Source organism: Ascaphus truei, chromosome 2 (assembly GCF_040206685.1).
Source record: "Ascaphus truei isolate aAscTru1 chromosome 2, aAscTru1.hap1, whole genome shotgun sequence".
Taxonomy (NCBI): domain Eukaryota; kingdom Metazoa; phylum Chordata; class Amphibia; order Anura; family Ascaphidae; genus Ascaphus; species Ascaphus truei.
In genome coordinates, this window is record NC_134484.1 from 90,038,535 (window position 1) to 90,057,529 (window position 18,995).

Consider the following 18,995-nt stretch of genomic DNA (forward strand, 5'->3'; position numbering starts at 1 on the left):
CACACTGCACACACTCACAGCACACACAGCACCAGCACACTGTACACACTCAAAGCACACAGCACACAGCACACTCTCACAGCACACTGCACACACTCACAGCACACTGCACACTTTCACAGCACACTGCACACACTCACAGCACACTGCATACACTCACAGCACACTGCACACACTCACAGCACACACAGCACCAGCACACTGCACACACTCACAGCACACTGCATACACTCCCAGCACACACAGCACCAGCACACAGCACACTCTCACAGCACACTGCACACACTCACAGCACACTGCACACACTCACAGCACACTGCACACACTCACAGCACACTGCACACACTCACAGCACCCTGCACACACTCATAGCACACTGCACACAGAGCACACACAGCACACCACACACACAGCCCCCCTATTTTTGGTGTCCCAGCCCACCTTTGGGGGCATTGTGGAGTTGCTGGGGGGGGGGAGGAATGGTGCAAGGCTGAGGGATCGGAGCGAGGCTGGGGGGTCGGTGCGGGGATCAGAATGAGGCTGGGGGGGGCGGTGCAGGGTACGGCGCAAGGCTGGGGGGGGGGGGTGGTGCGGGGATCAGTGCGAGAGGCTGGGGGGGGGGAATAGGTGGGGGGGATCGGTGCGAGGCTGGAGGATAGTTGCTGGTATCCGTGGTGTGCTTGCCCCCCTCCCCCCGATCGAGCACGCGGTGGCCATTTAAAAAAAATTAGCTTGACTCCAGTTATAGCGCAGTCAGATCCGGTGGCCCCCGAGGACGATGCTATAACGGAGTTGAGCTGTATTTACATTTAGTGGCATTGAAATACATGTACAGGTGCACCTGCCTGAGCCAGTAGGGGTGTGGTTTGTTGATTGCTAACCTAACACACCTGGTTTGTGTGTGTTTGCCTATTTAAACAGAGGTTTCTCACAAATCCTAAGTTTGTGTGTTCTGATCAGTGTGGCTGATTCATTTCAAGTGCTGATTGTATGCAGTAAGAACCAGAAGGAAAGTGATGTGTATACTAGTGTATACTAACATGGGTGGCAGAATTTGGGAGTGAACAGTGGGTTGATTTATTTTCAAAGTGTGTGGTAATTGAAAGCCTGTAACTTTTTTTCTCTCCTGCCTGAGCCAGCAGTGGGTGTGGTTAGTTGATTGGTAACGTAACACACCCGGTGGGTGTGTGTTTCCCAATTTAAACAGAGGTTTCTCATGAATCCTGAGCTTGCGTGTCCTGATCAGTGTGACTAGTTTATTTCAAGTGCTGGTTGTATTATGTGTGCAGATAGAACCAGATGGAGTTTGAACAAGGAAGGGGTTAAACAAGGTATAGTATATTGAAGTACAGTTTATTGTTGGTACTTATAACTTCATAGTTGCAATAATGAGCAGGATTGAGAATGCCACTCAATGCACATCTTGCCACATGTATGTGCACCTGGAGCAGCTGTTCCAAGGAGGATACCACTGAGAAGTGTGAGCATGTGGTCTCTTTAGAGTCAGAGATTGCTGATCTGATGAAGAAACTTGCAACATTTAGGTACACTGGCGACACACTTTATTCGAGCTCGGCTAGTCCCACGAATTCGGGTATACCCGGGTGTATTGAGGTTTGTGACTGTTTTCTGCCCGAGTGCATTGAGGTATTTTCAAGGCAGGGATTGAAGCATTTTATTCCCGTTGGCTGCAATACTGTACAGTATATATATATATACTGCATTACTATTCATAAATTTATGCCATCTGGTAGACATGCGAAGCATTGCAGCCTATTAAATCCTAATCATTATCATTTAACAGATCAGCCGCCCGTCAGCCAGGCATGAACCCAGGCTGGGAAGGCAAATGCAACGGGGCTTGTCAGAGGTGAGGAGCGGCGCATTCCAGGTATCTGCCAGGTACATATTGGGTATTTGCTCGAATAAAGTGTGTCGGTGCAGTACATTGACAATCTTGAAAGGGGTTTAGTGCTCACTGAGCAGGCCCTTGCTTCGACTAGTGGTGCAGACGGTGGTGCTGTTAGTGAGGAGCAGGCAGGTAGCTGAGTAACAGTTAGAAGGGGAAGCAGGGGCAATAGGAAGAGGCAAGCCAGTACTGAGCTGACCCATCCTAATAGATTTGTCATATTGAGTGAAGATATTGGGAGTGTCAGGGCAGAAATGGCAAGGCTAGGGGAGACTGATTCCTCTAGCAGCCAGCGGAATAGTTCCTCAGCACAGAGGGGACTCAGGATGCTCAGGTACCAAGAAAGATTGTGGTAGTAGAGAACTCCATTATTAGGAAGGTAGATAGGGCAATCTGTTGCCATGACCATATGAACCGAACAGTTTGTTGTCTCCCGGGTGCTCGGGTTCGGTACATTGTGGATCAGGTAGACAGATTGTTGGGAGGGACTGGGATTGACCTTACGCTCTTGGTACATGTTGGCACCAATGACAAAGTTAGAGAAAGATGGAAGGTCCTGAAAAATTATTTCAGGGATCTAGGTCAAAAGTTTAAGGCAAGGACCTCCCAGGTAGTATTTTCTGAAATACTACCAGTGCCACGTGCTATTGCAGGGAGACAGTCAGAGATTAGGGAGGTTAATGCATGGCTAAGAAAGTGGTGTAGGATGGAGGGATTGGGGTTTTTAGAGCACTGGGACTCCTTTTCTGAGAGGTGCCATCTTTATGCTAGGGAAGGATTGCACCTCAATGAAGAGGGATCTTCTGTGCTAGGGGAGAGAATGTTAAAAAGGTTGGAGGAGATTTTAAACTAGGATGGAGGGGGGAGGGGAATGAAACAGATAACAAACTAAATAGAATAGATGAGGAAACAAGGGGTTATAGAGGTAGAATGGGGGCAAGTGCGAGTTTGACAAGCAGCAAGACACCCATAGTAAATACAGATAATACTAAAAAACATCTAAAGACCAAACCAAATTGGCGCAGAAAGGAAGGAGCAGATAAGATAATAGTACAAGCTGAAAAAAACTTAAATGCATGCATGCTAATGCAAGAAGCCTGACAGATAAAATGGGGAAGCTTGAATTAATAGCTGCAAGGGAGCAGTATGACATCATAGGCATTACTGAAACATGACGGGATGAAACTCATGACTGGGCAGTTCATTTAGAGAGTTATTCCCTTTTTCGGAAGGATCGAGCAAATAGAAGAAGTGGTGGAGTATGCTTATGTGGTGGAGTATGCTTATTTGTTAAACCGGATCTAAAACCTATTATAAGGGAAGATGTTTATGAAGGGAATGATGGAAATGTAGAGACCCTTCTAATAGAAATTTGCAGTGGAGGTAAAAGTATAAAGAAAATGTTTGTAGGGATATGCTATAAACCACCAAATATCTGTGTGTTTGAGGAAGCTAAAATACTATGGCAAATGAAGAAGGCATCAAAACTGGGTCATGTTTGCATAATGGGTGATTTTAATTATTCAGACATAGACTGGGGCAATGAGATTAGCATTACAACAAACGGAAACAGGTTTTGGGGGTGCTTAAAGACAATTATATGACCCAAATGAACCAACCAGGAGAGGGACAATACTGGACTTGGTACAGTAATATCAAACAATGTAGAAGTAATAGCAAATATTCAAGTCCTGGAAGATTTGGGTAACAGTGATCATAACATGGTCTCATTTGAAATAAATGATCAAAAAACAGATTACTTATGTAGCACTGTTCCCCCCCCAAGCCTCTGGATGGTATTTGCTCTTGATCTTACAGGGCATCTGTGGACACACATCCCACGATGAGAGAGACTCATAGCCCTGCTGATCTCTCTTCCTCCTCCAGAGCAGGACTGCCTAAATTTGCAACTCCCTCCTAGGAGGAACCAGAAGGGGCGGGCTCATGGTCTATACCTGTACCAGATAGGCTTACACATCCCATGAGTCACCACCACACTTCTGTCACTCATAAGAGGGGCATGAGGGGTGGGGGTGGGGGGACAGCCCATAGATTAACCTGTCATAGCCTAGACTGCTTGGAGTTACATGACAGGCTGGAGAGATAGGTCAGAACATACAGACCATGTTACACTTGAGTTTAACAAAAACCTTAAACTTTAGAAAGGCAGATTTTAACAAATGGAGGACTAATCTACAAGTAATACATTGGGATGATGTTTTTGCAGGGAAAAATGTAGAAGCTAAATGCCCAGTCCTTAAAACATTGTTAGAAAAACACACTTATCAGTATATAGCCTTGGGAAATAAGTATAAAAGAAATAAGTCAAAACCAATGTAGCTAAATAAACAGGTAGGGGAGGAAATAGAAAAGAAGAGGAAGGCATTTAGATTTTTAAGTCAGAAAGGAGAGAGGCATCATATCAGAATTATAAGGAATGTAAAAAAAATTGCAAAAGGGCAATGAAATTAGCAAAAAAGGATAATGAAAAAAAGATTGCAATAGAAAGTAATATCAACCCTAACAAGTTCTTTAAGTACTTTACTAACAAAAAAATGAAAAAAGAAAATATACCCTTTCAGTGTGAGATGGGCATGCAGATTATTGTAGATAAGGAAAAAGGTTGACGTATTAAACTAATTATTTGCCTCTGTGTAAGGGATCCGCTCCTGGCTTTGGCTGGAACTCAGCCTTATAGAGCTATAGAGCTTCCAGACAAATCCTTTCCTGAACTGACATTCAGCATCACCTGCTTCTGCAATCACTGCAGTCTGCTTGCCTCCTGTGCAGCTTTGCCCCTATTCACTAGCTATGCTATTTAGAGTCAGCTCGTCCCCCCAGGAAGTTGCTGAGCATAAACTAATTTCCTCTTGGATGTAACTGTGCTGGCCACAAGCACCTCTGCTTGGTCTGTCTTGACCTTCTTTCCAAAGCTACCTGTTCCCTGCAGACTTCTCCTTTGTCGAGCTGAAGCAGCTACACTGAAGCTCTCAGTGTTTCTGTGGCCTATCTGCATTTCCTGTTCCCAGTGACCTTCCAGTAGCCTCCTCTACTCACAGCTGTACCCGGCTAGGGAGAGCTGTTCTGTGCTGAACCGCTGGATCCTCTGTGCTATACCTTCTGCATTCTTCCTGCTTCCAGTAGCCTCCACTACTTACAGCTGTACCCGGCTAGGGAGAGTTGTTCTGTGCTGGAGCACTGGGCCCCTTGTGCTATACCTTCAAGGCCCAGATGGCTGATCCGCATACCCCGCTTCCAGGACTGTCCACGACATCCCGGTACTACCCGCCTTCAAGAGACTATCCTTATGCCGACACCTCTTAGCTGAAGCATATTTTTGTACCAACCCCAGCTTGTGAACTCGACGCCGCTTCTGTGCTGCCTGCCTTGAATCCTGCCTGTGACCTCGACCTTCGCTCCTGTGCCACCTGCCTTGACCCCAGCTTTCCAAGGGATTACCCTGCCTTCTCCAACCCTGACCTGGCTACGCACAACCATGAAATATGCAATCCGGACTCGGCTTCATGGTCTTAGGTCGGTGTAAACCTATCCCCACCTCAGCCCCGCGGTCCGGTCCTGGTTTGTGGTGAGCACGACCGTTGCACTATGTGTTTACCAGGGAAGAATGAATTTCAATAGTAGTGCTGCTGGAGGAAGCCACAGCCTCCATATTAATGAACAATTGGTTAACTGAGGAAGAAGTTCATAGGCAGCTTGAAAACATTTAAGTAAATAAGTCCCCTGGCCCTGATGGCATATATCCAAGAGTTCTCAAGGAGTTAAGTTCAGTAATAGCCAAACCATTATATTTAATATTTAAGGACTCCATTTCCACTGGCTCAGTACCACAAGATTGGCGTAAAGCAGATGCGGTGCCTATATTTAAAAGGGAACTAGATCACAACCAGGGAATTACAGACCTGTAAGCCTGACTTCAATAGTAGGGAAACTACTTGAAGGTTTAATACGGGATAATATTCAGGAATACCTAATGGAAAACAAAAATTTTAGTAATAGTCAGCATGGATTTATGAAGGATAGATCTTGCCAAACTAACCTTATTTTGTTTCTTTGAGGAGGTAAATAGTAATTTAGACCAGGGTAATGCAGTTGATGTGGTCTACTTAGATTTTGCAAAGGCTTATGATACGTTTCCACACAAGAGGTTGGTGTACAAAATAAAGCAAATTATACTCCGTAAAAATATATGCACCAGGATTGAATACAGGTTGAAGGATAGACAACAGAGGGTTGTCATAAATTGAGCTTTTTCAGGTTGGGCTAAAGTCGTGAGTGGAGGTTGGCATCGAGAGCAAAGTCTCCATCTTTGCTGATGATACTAAATTGTGTAAGGTAGTAGAATCAGAGCAGGGTGTAATTTCTCTCCAGAAGGATTTGGAGAGACTGGAAACTTGGGCAGGTAAATGGCAGATGAGGTTTAATACAGATAAATGTAAGGTTATGCATTTGGGAAACAAGAATAAACAGGTGACTTACAAATTAAATGGGGATAAATTGGGGGAATCCTTGATGGAGAAGGATTTAGGAGTGCTTCTAGACAGCAGGCTTAGCAATAGTGCCCAAAGTCATGCAGTAGCTGCTAAGGCAAACAAGATATTATCTTGCATTAAATGGGCAATGGATGGAAAGGAAGTAAACATAATTATGCCCCTTTATAAAGCATTAGTAAGACCACACCTTGAATATGGAGTGCAATTTTGGGCACCACTACTTAGAAAAGACATTATGGAACTAGAGAGAGTGCAGAGAAGAGCCACCAAATTAATAAGGGGGATGGACAATCTAACTTTTGAGGAGAGGCTAGCTAAATTAGATTTATTTACATTAGAAGAGGCGTCTAAGAGGGGATATGATAACTATATACAAATATATTCGGGGACATTATAAGGAGCTTTCAAAAGAACTATTCATCCCAAGGGCAGTACAAAGGACTCGGGGGAATCCCTTTAGAGGTAGGAAAGGAGATTTCACCAGCAACAAAGGAAAGGGTTCTTTACAGTGGGTTACCATGGATGTGGTCTCCCTATATTCGATCATACGACATGATCTGGGTATGACAGCTGTCCGCCACTTTATAGAATGTCCAGGTAGTTCTATACTCACAACTACATTTATTATGGAATCGATACTTTTTTTACTCACCCACAACTATTTTCTTTTTGATCACAAATTTTATTTACAACTTCGGGGTACGGCAATGGGGACAAGTTTTGCCCCCTCCTATGCCAACCTTTTTATGGGGTGGTGGGAGAACACTTTTATCTATGGTAGCACAAACACATATAGGCACAATATTGTTTTTTATAAACGTTTTATTGATGACCTTATCTTTATTTGGCACGGGAGCACTGACACATTATTAGAGTTTATTAATTATTTAAATGACAACACTTCAGATATTCACCTCACTGTCAATTATCATTCACATCACATAAGCTACCTGGATATTCTCTTTTATATAGACATTTACCAAACCATACAATCTGATGTTTATAGAAAACCTAATTCAAGGAATTCATTTCTTAGAGCGGACAGCTGTCACCCAAGATCTGTCATAAAGGGAATACCCAAGGGTCAGTACCTCAGACTGAGGAGAAATTGCTCAACCCACAGCGACTTTGTCACTCAGTCTGGGGAATTGACAAACAGATTCATAGAAAGAGGGTATGATCGGGAGACACTCCAAGCCACACTACAGGAAGTCACTGAAATTGAACGTGAAACTATACTACCGTCCGGATCCAGAGTGAGGGATGGCTCTCGCCTTAATAATAAGAAAAAAGAGACTAAGGAAGATGGGACTTGTCCTTTGTTCATTTCCCAATTCAATAAATCAAGTTATCAAGTGAACAAAATTGTGAATAAGCATTGGGAATTACTAAAAATGGATCCCATACTTCGTAATTACACAGAGAAAGGCCCAAAATTTGTATATAGAAGAGCTAAGACACTGGCCACATTTCTATCACCTAGTGTGATATCTACACCTGTGAAAGATCAAGAACGATTCTCTACTAAGGGATCATACAGATGTAATCACTGTAGTATGTGTAATTTAATGAAGCCTGCTCGACATGTCTTCTCCCATAGTCCACATAGACGTCACACCATATATAGCTTTATCAATTGCAACACCACCTTTGTGGTGTATCTCATCACCTGTGGCTGTGGGAAGAGATATGTCGGTAGGACTACAAGGGCACTAAAAACGAGGATGCAGGAACACTGTATATTGATTCGCAAACAAGACATCAATCATCCTGTATCGAAGCATTTTACGGAATGCAGACAGGGAGGCATAAACAGCTTCTCATTTGTGGGCATTGAGAGGATAATCAAACAAGAAAGAGGGGGAAATACTGTTAAAACATTAGACTGTAGAGAATCCTACTGGATATTCACACTAAACACCAGGTACCCAGAGGGGAAGAATGTAGAATGGAATATTAACCATTTTCTGAAATAAATATATTTAATAATATTATGTTCTAATTAACCCCATTATATAGATCTATCATTCCACCCCTTTTCTTAAAAGTCGTTACCCAACTTAAATATATCCCTATGACATCGCCCTGTTTTATTTGGTATATGTATTCACATTTACCTAACTAATATATTCTGTTTTTTTTGGAATTATGCATATTGTATTAAACGAATCGAAATAAGTTTTGCATGTATTCCTCTATGCTCTCATTGATCTGACCACAGCATAACAAGATTGATTATTAGAAAAACTTTTGTGTATATGGATTAATATCCACAATATACAGTACACTACTCCATAATGCTGTATTAATACTATAAATGCTAAAGATAATATAATCTCCATCCCATTAATGTGAGCAAGCAATCTGCTGTTCTTTAAATATGTGTACAAGATATTACATCTTTTTAATTTGTTTTAATAATATCATATATATATCTATATATATATATTTTTTTTAAACTATATTTCTTTTAATTAATAAAGTGATTTTGTCATAATAGTGTTGTTTAAATTTACATATATAATCAAGTTAGTTCATATATATATATATGTATATATATGTTTTTTCTATATATGTTGATTTGTCTTATATTTTGCACTGTGTAAATATAGGTGTGTAACAATTCTTTCCCTCAGTTGATATATTTTTGAGGTCATTAGTTGGTAAAAACTTTTTATATTATATATAGAACTTTTTGCATATCACTTTTTATTTATGTACAGTTGCACTTTTGTTTTGTTATGTATGTGTTGGTTTGCAAGCTGTTTGCCCAGTTCTTTAGTGCCCTGAATGGCATAACACCTTCCACATAGTATGAATTATTTATATATGTCTCCCCTGGCAGGCTGTGGACTGTCATCCAGGTTTTTGGGCTGGGGGACTCAGAGGCCTCATCTGCGCATGTGCCGAAAACGGGGAGTGGGGGAGGATCCTACACAGCCATCAGAGGCGTGCTCTCAGCAGAGGCTGCACAGAGAGGCATACCGATCCTGATTGAGCTCGGCTGAGGCCTGTGGGGGATCCAGGGACACTCTGGCGCGCGGCGCATGCGCGGCCTGATGAATTCCTATTGGTCGGATGACGCATCATGACGTCAGTTTTGGCGCGAAAACGGGGCGAACAGCTGCATTTAAACTGACTTTTTTACTGTAACAGCACTTCTTGAAAAAGTTCTTTTGAACGAAACGCGTTGAAGTTTGCTGCTGTCCCACAACCAGATGTTTGAACAATAAAGGATTTTTATTGCAAGACCTGCTCTTTCATCTTTGCTGTGCGCTGCACACCCTGGCCTTTGGAATTTTACACTATACAGCAGCACGCTTTGGAAGGGAGACCCTGGGAAGGACAATACAAAGTGAGTACATTACTGGGGGCTAACCCAATGAGGAAGGGGGGGTGTCCTTGGACAACCACCCCAACCTTCAGGGTATCCTATGCCCACTTAAGGCTTAGTACTGCTTATATTATTAATACACCAGTGCATGCTCCCTTCCATTTACACAGTCCCAGCACTTTAGAGCACCATTCACAAACAAACTTCTTTACAGTAAGGGCAGTTAAAATGTGGAATTCATTACCCATGGAGACTGTGATGGCAGATACAATAGATTTGTTCAAAAAAAGGTTGGACATCTTTTTATGTCACTGGGGTTTTTTGTTTGCCTTCCTCTGGATCAATAAGTAAGTTTAGATATAGGATAATGTATCTGTTGTCTAAATTTAGCATAGGTTGAACTTGATGGACGCATGTCTTTTTTTAACCTCATCTACTATGTAACTACAACTCAACCCCCATATACTGAACGCTGTGCTTGGGGTCCAAAGAATCACATTGCGTTATAAGCGGATCGCTTTAGAAATAATGTACAATTGTATTCATTGTACAATAAAGTATTTAAGATATAAATAATCGTGTTGTGAAGTATTCATAAATATGAAAATTGGGAGCCACGCTTGCATCGTGTTATAAGCGTATTTACGTTGTAACGGATCGCGTCATAACGGGGTTGAGCTGTATGTAACTATGTAACTTGCCACATTTGATACAGTATTACACTATTTTGTATTTTTCGTTTTGTTTCCGGTTCTGCGCTCCCCACATTTCCAAGATTGCCACTTCCAGGACTTCATAGGACGGTCCTTTTTGGATTCAGAGCTGACTGGTCATATTTAATATATTTTTATCATGATTTCACAAATCTAAGTCACATTTATAATTATTCATGTTTATATGGTTATATGTCACTTACTTTGTATTTCACTGAAGGTATATACACATTAAGAGCGTCGGGTGATTTTTTTCCACGATTAAAACAAATAGCACAGAATATCAAAAACACTTTCAACTCCTTTCTCCTATTGTGCCCTCTCTACCCCCCATCAGTAATGCCAGTGTGTGTCATGAAATCATTGGTTTATATAGTTTCCTACATAGGATCCTCTTGCAAATGTTTTGTCACCATTTTTTCACTATTCAATTATGTTGCCGTCGTTTTAACGGCAATGCGATATTAATCGCATCATATAATGCAATTCCCATTGTGCGTTTTTTCCAACGTTACAAATATTAATTTGATTTTTTTTATGGAACGAGATATTACGTTTGTTTTAATGGAACTTGATTTAGTCTGACTTAAGTGTCTTATAGTACCGGAGGGTAACTTTATATTACAATTTGCTATTTTTAATGTAAAAGCATATTATAAGAATTTCTGAACTTTTTTAACTTGATACTGTCATTATTTGAATTTAATTAACTTAGATTTAAAAATAATAATAATAATAATAATAATAATAATAAATATATAGAACAGAGCCATGAGTGGCTATTAAATATAATTTTAATGAACTTCTTGCCCTGAAGTGAGTCTGAAGTGAGCCTGCTCCTGAATCAGTGAAGTGAATGCTCAGTGTTGACTTGATGAGGAACGTTGCGAGACTGAGGAAGCAGAACCATGTGAGCTGGAACCCGTGTCAGCATGCTATACACTGGATTTGGCACACTGACACTCAAGCAGCATAGTTGCCACAGATGCCAGTGACTTCAGAGCTGCCATCATCTGTGCCAGGTGCATATTCAGAAGCTGCTGCACCCAGAGTTGCGATCAATACTGATGAAACTGTTCCCTCTGCAGCTGGATTAGTGATCTCACAGCATCATGATGGTCCGCAAGATTGTCAGAGATGCTGTGATGAGAACTTGACATGCTGCCGACAGCACTATCAAGCTGTGACAGCACATTCTCCAAGACTTCAGCCATCCTTTTGCTATAAGGACACATCATCCTGCTGCATATGTTGTGTTTGCCTTGAACGTGTCAAGACAGGCTCATGAAGCAGTGTCACTGTCTGTTCCCCTTGTTTCGGGAACACGATGAGGAGGGGTTCCTTTCGAAACAGGGCTTTCAGCAGGTGCAGTGGGAGTAGCATCTTGTGGAGTATGCTGTTTTTATTGTTGTTTTTTTTTTTTTTTTACTAAAGTCACTCAGCTCATTAATTAGGGAAAAAAAACAAAATAACAATTGCACCAAACTTATTAAAGGAAATATACCCATTGCTTTTAATGGGATTGTTTTTTTTTTTTAATAAATAAGGTGCTAGTTTATTTAAATTTTTTGCACTAGCTCCTATGTTGGAAATCATAAGATGGCTTGGTGAATACAGTAGTGTGCATCTGAGTGCTTTGCCATACTGCGTCTTCCTGGAGCTTGCGTGTACTGATTGATCTGTGTGGTTGGTTAAAGTGTGTGCAGTTAGAACCAGAAGGAAAGGGAAGTACTGGGTATACTAGCAGGGGTGGCTGTTTTTGGGGAGTGTGCAGTGGGTTAATCTATTTTTAGAGTGTGCTGTAATTTGAAGCATGTAACTTTTTTTTCCCTTTCTCCTGCCTGAGGCAGAGTGGGTGTGGTTGGTTAATTGGCTGGCCTAACACACCTGCAGTGGGTGGGGTTAGTTAATTGATAATCTAACACACCTGGTGGGTGTCCCTATTTAAACAGAGGCTTCTAACGAATCCTAAGCTTGCGTGTACTGATTGATCTGTGTGGTTGATTGAAGTGCTGGTTGGTTAAAGTGTGTGCAGTTAGAACCAGAAGCAGTTTGAACAAGGAAGCAGTAATATTTATTGAAGTACAGTTTACTGTTAGTACTTCTAAACTTCATAGTTGCTAGAATGAGCAGGATTGAAAATGCCACTCAATGCACATCTTGCCACATGTATGTGCACTTGGAGCAGCTGTTCCAAGGAGCATACCGCTGTGAGAAGTGTGAGCAGGTGGTCTCTTTAAAATCAGAGATTGCAGATCTGAAGAGGCAAATTGCAATATTGAGGGACATTGGCAATCTTGAAAGGGAATTAGAGCTCACTTAGCAGGGCCTTGCTTCGACTAGTGGTGCAGATGGTGGCGCTTTTAGTGAGGAGCAGGTAGGTAGCTTAGTTGCTGTTAGTGAGGAGCAGGTAGGTAGCTGGGTGACAGTTAGATTGGAAGCAGGGGCAATAGGGAGAGGCAAGTCGTTTCTGAGCTGACACATCCCAATAGATTTGCCATGTTGAGTGAAGATATTGGGAATGTTGTTGCAGAAATGGCAAGGCTGTGGGAGACTAATTCCTCTAGCAGCCAGGGGAATAGTTCTTCTAGCACAGTGGGGACTCAGGATGCTCAGATGCAAAGAAATATTGTGGTGGTAGGGGACTCCATTATTAGGAAGGTAGATAGGGCAATCTGTTGACGGGACCGCATGAACCGAACAGTTTATTGTCTCCCGGGTGCTCGGGTTCGGCACATTGCGGATCGGGTAGACAGATTGTTGGGGGGGGGGGGTTGGGATTGACCCGGCGGTCTTGGTACATGTTGGCACCAATGACAAAGTTAGAGAAAGATGGAGGGTCCTAAAAAATGATTACATGGATCTAGGCCAAAAGCTTAAGGCAAGGACCTCCAAGGTAGTATTTTCTGAAATACTACCAGTGCCATGCGCTATCGCAGGGAGACAGACAGAGATCAGGGAGGTTAATGCATGGCTAAGAAAGTGGTGTAGGAAGGAGGGGTTTGGGTTTTTAGAGCACTGGGACTCCTTTTCTGAGAGGTGCCAACTATATTCTAGGGACGGATTGCACCTCAATGAAGAGGGATCTTCTGTGCTAGGGGGGAGAATGCTAAAAAGGTTGGAGGAGATTTTAAACTAGGATGGAGGGGGGAGGGGAATGAAACAGATGATGAACTAAATGGAATAGATGAGGATACAAGGTGGTATGAAGGTAGAATGGGGGCAAGTGCAAGTTTGACAAGCAGTGAGATACCCATAGTAAATAGAGATAATACTAGAAAACTTCTAAAGACTAAACCAAGTGGGAGCAGAAAGGAAGGAGCAGATAAGATAATAGTACAGGCTGAAAAAAACTTAAATGCATGCTTGCTAATGCAAGAAGCCTGACAGATAAAATGGGGGAGCTTGAATTAATAGCTACAAGGGAGCAGTATGATCTCATAAGCATTACTGAAACATGGTGGGATGAAACTCATGACTGGACAGTTAATTTAAAGGGGAATTCTCTTTTTCAGAAGGATCGAACAAATAGAAGGGGAGGTGGAGTATGTCTATATGTTAAACCAGATCTAAAACCTATTATAAGGGATGATATCTATGAAGGGAATGATGAAAATGTAGAGACCTTGTTGATAGAATTTAGCAGTGGAGGTAAAAGTATAAAGAAAATGTTTGTGGGAATATGCTATAAACCACCAAATATCTGTGAGCCTGAGGAAGCTAAAATACATTTGCAAATGGAGAAGGCATCAAAACTGGGTCATGTTTGCATAATGGGGGATTTTAATTATCCAGACATAGACTGGGGCAATGAGATTAGTGTTACAACAAAAGGAAACAGTTTTTTGGGGGTGCTTAAAGATAATTATATGACCCAAATGATTGAGGAACCAACCAGGAGAGGGGCAGTTCTGGATTTGGTCATATCAAACAATGTAGAAGTAATAACAAATATTCAAGTCCTGGAACATTTGGGTAACAGTGATCATAACATGTCTCATTTGAAATAAATTATCAAAAAACAGATTACTTGGGTTCAACAAAGACTTTAAACTTTAGAAAGGCAGATTTTAATAAACTGAGGTCTAATCTAGTAGTAATACAATGGGATGATGTTTTTGCAGGGAAAAATGTAGAAGATAAATGGGCAGTCTTAAAAACATTGTTAGAAAAGCACACTTATCAGTGTATACCCTTGGGTAATAAGTATAAAAGAAAAAAGTCAAAACCAATGTGGCTAAATAAACAGGTAGGGGAGGAAATGGACAAGAAGAGGAAGGCGTTTAGATTCTTTAAGTCAGAAGGGACAGAGACATCGTATCAGAATTATAAGGAATGTAACAAAAATTGCAAAAGGGCAATTAAATTAGCAAAAATGGATAATGAAAAAAGGATTGCAATAGAAAGTAAGGTCAACCCTAAAAAGTTCTTTAAGTACCTTAATAACAAAAAAATGAGAAAAGAAAATATTGGACCCTTTCAGTGTGAGATGGGTAGGCAGATTATTGAAGATAAGGAAAAAGCAGAGGTATTAAATAAATTCTTTGCCTCTGTGTTTACCAGGGAAGAATCAATTTCAATAGTAGCGCCACAGGAGGAAGCCACAACCTCCATATTAATGACCAATTAGTTAACCAAGGAAGAAGTTCATAAGCGACTTGAAAAAATTAATGTAAATAAGGCACCTGGCCCCGATGGCATACATCCAAGAGTTCTCAAGGAGTTAAGCTCAGTAATAGCAAAACCATTATATTTAATATTCAAGGACTCCATTTCCACAGGCTCAGTACCACAAGATTGGCGTAAAGCAGATGTGGTGCCTATATTTAAAAAGGGAGCTAGATCACACCTGGGGAATTACAGACCTGTAAGCCTGACTTCAATAGTAGGGAAACTACTTGAAGGTTTAATACGGGATAATATTCAGGAATACCTAATGGAAAACAAAATTTTTAGTAATAGTCAGCATGGATTTATGAAGGATAGATCTTGCCAAATTAACCTTATTTGTTTCTTTGAGGAGGTAAGTAGGAATTTAGACCAGGGTAATTCAGTTGATGTGGTCTACTTAGATTTTGCAAAGGCTTTTGATACGGTTTCACACAAGAGGTTGATGTACAAAATAAAGAAAATTGGACTCAGTAATAATATATGCACCTGGATTGAAAACTGGTTAAAGGACAGACAACAGAGGGTTGTCATAAATGGAACTTTTTCAGGTTGGGCTAAAGTCGTGAGTGGAGTACCTCAAGGATCGGTACTGGGACCCCTGCTTTTTAACTTGTTTATTAATGACCTTGAGGTTGGGATCGAGAGCAAAGTCTCCATCTTAGCTGATGATACTAAATTGTGTAAGGTAATAGAATCAGAGCAGGATGTAATTTCTCTTCAGAAGGACTTGGAGAGACTTGAAACGTGGGCAGGTAAATGGCAAATGAGGTTTAATACAGATAAATGTAAGGTTATGCATTTGGGATGCAAGAATAAAAAGGCGACTTACAAATTAAATGGAGATATATTGGGGGAATCCTTGATGGAGAAAAATTTAGGAGTGCTTGTAGACAGCAGGCTTAGCAATAGTGCCCAATGTCATGCAGTAGCTGCAAAGGCAAACAAGATCTTATCTTGTATCAAACGGGCAATGGATGGAAGGGAAGTAAACATAATTATGCCCCTTTACAAAGCATTAGTAAGACCACACCTTGAATATGGAGTACAATTTTGGGCACCAATCCTAAGAAAAGACATTATGGAACTAGAGAGAGTGCAGAGAAGAGCCACCAAATTAATAAAGGGGATGGACATTCTAACTTATGAGGAGAGGCTAGCTAAATTAGATTTATTTACATTAGAAAAGAGGCGTCTTAGAGGGGATATGATAACTATATACAAATATATTCAGGGACAATACAAGGAGATTTCAAAAGAACTATTCATCCCACGGGCAGTACAAAGGACTCAGGCCATCCCTTAAGTTTGGAGGAAAGGAAATTTCACCAGCAACAAAGGAAAGGGTTCTTTACATTAAGGGCAGTTAAAATGTGGAATTCATTACCCATGGAGACTGTGATGGCAGATACAATAGATTTGTTCAGAAAAAGGTTGGACATCTTTTTAGATGGGAAAGGTATACAGGGATATACCAAATAAGTATACATGGGAAGGATGTTGATCCAGGGATTAATCCGATTGCCAATTCTTGGAGTCAGGAAGGAATTAATTTTTCCCCTTAATGGGGTTTTTTTGTTTGCCTTCCTCTGGATCAATAAGTAAGTATAGATATAGAATAAAGTATCTGTTGTCTAAATTTAGCATAGGTTGGACTTGATGGATGTACGTCTTTTTTCAACCTCATCTACTATGTAACTATGTAACTATGATGAGGTTTGGACAACCACTCAATAAATCTGTTAATAATAACGTTATTTCATATAGTGTTTTTTCCCCCCATGGGAAACAATATTCACAATTACAATACAGTGCACTGTAAGCAGCACATATAATTTTTACAGACCCAGTCCCTGCCAAGGTGAGCTTCCAATCTATTGGTTAACTGTTATCTATTGTTTGCCAACCTAATGTTCCTTAAAAGTGCCAATATTCTGCCATTTGTCTTACACATCTTGTAAACCAGCTGTCCTCGTTTTACTTCTGCTTTTAGAAGGCATCTTTTCATAATGGTGGTTCAACAGGAGGTGTCCCTAACAGAGAATACAAATGACTACAGCTAAAAAAATAAATATATAATGCATTTTTATTTCACATTAAACCACAATAATTATTTAACTATTCTGTCAGGCAGTTCAATATACAAGGGAAATCAGGACATTGTATAGCTAGCAGTGCATGGTATTTTTGGTGCAATGGACCAAATGTACTTGATATGATTTTTGAGCTGAAGAGGATATCGAGAGTGTCATTACTGCTTCTGCCTTCTCAGCATTCCCAGAGGCCGTCATACATCATTTGCTTTGCTCTAAGAAAGATAGGCTTCTTTAAAAACGGTAGCAGCACACTATGAGGCTGCAACAAAATTAAAGAAAATACTTTACCATGCAACCATAATGTACCCCGACCATGCTTCAGCACATCAGATAACTATAAATTGTGTGATTTCTACATTCATTTACATACTTTTTTTGTTGCTTTAATTGCTTTTATTATTATTTTAATACTAAAAAGAATGGATTTGTGTTATAAGGATTAGAGTGGAAAATACGTTTGTATTCTGTTTCCATGTAAATGACCAAAAATGGCATAACATAGTCAATTTATTCTATTAATTTGAATTTCCAGTGCAAAAGGGCAAAATTATCTGTATAAAAATCTGTATGAATTAAGTAAATTTAGTAGTACCCGCAGAGCTGAAACCGTGTTAATCTTTTCAATCAAAATATAAATAGGTGAATCGAGTAAAACATTTTTTTTAATATCAATGATTTCAAGCTTGAGAATGGTTCACTAATATGTAGCCACATTCAGTAAAATTTTGACCTATATATTTGTGAAATATTTTTCTGTTAATGATCAGAGTGGTCATTTTGCTGTCGACTGAAGTCACGCTATGTTTATCATTCAACATTGGCTAGTTTACTCAATCCTTTACTCAGTCGATAATCAAGCAACATTGTGGTTTTTATTGTTTCATTATAAAAAATAAAAAAATCTAGGAAGGGGCATGTAAATTAATAAGTACTGCCAGATTACGTAATTGCAAGCTATTTACTAAATTCCAATCACTTATGATATTGGAATCTTGAAGAATATACAGTACCTAAAATCACCTATTCCAGGGTTGTCACTTGAGTAGTTTCACGATGTCTGTACTACTACAATCTATTATCCCACAGAAATTCACGAAGCGATGATGTGAGGTATTGCACCTCGATCCGGCGTTAACTGCCATTGACATAAAGCTTAGTGAAGCCCGGCAAAAGAGTACTTTACCAAACCCTGTCGCTGTCACCTCCACAGTATCGACAGAATCCATCTTTTTCTCACCCCAGAAAGAACCACTATTTGAATCCACTCACGTGACTACTTTAATTTTCTTTTAGTTTAATTTTCTGTATAATCTAGTTGGTCTTCTCCCATCTGTCTCCTCTACAGTCTCTTCAAAATTCTGATAATTTATTTATCTCACACAGAGCTCTTTTTATGCCTGGCATCAATAATATAAATACCATATTCACACTTCAATGTGCCTATGAGCTTCTCTTCTACTCCTCTCTTAACACCTCCTCAGCCATACCTAAGGAATAAAAGACAGGGGTGCCCAAATTCTACATCCAATTGACAAAACATATAAAGTAATAAGTATAAAGTTTAAATGCTTCAATAATAATAATATTTACTTGGTTATTTAGTTAAACCCTTTGGCCAAAGCGTCATAAGCCTGCATACCACGTCAAGGTATAACCAAAATTAATGCAGGTCCTTCACTACACTGTGAACCCTTCCCTTTACCTCTGTATGAGGGGAAAGAACCATAGTAGATCCTGTTCTTTGCAGCAAAGTGAAAAAACCTC

General features: G+C 40.4%; 1 long non-coding RNA gene across 1 annotated transcript in view; it reads left to right on the top strand.

Annotated features, from left to right (window-relative positions):
* LOC142488535 (uncharacterized) overlaps nt 1-18,995 on the top strand; it is a 47,761-nt gene that overhangs the window by 13,412 nt on the left and 15,354 nt on the right. The gene's annotated exons all lie outside the window — the stretch shown is intronic.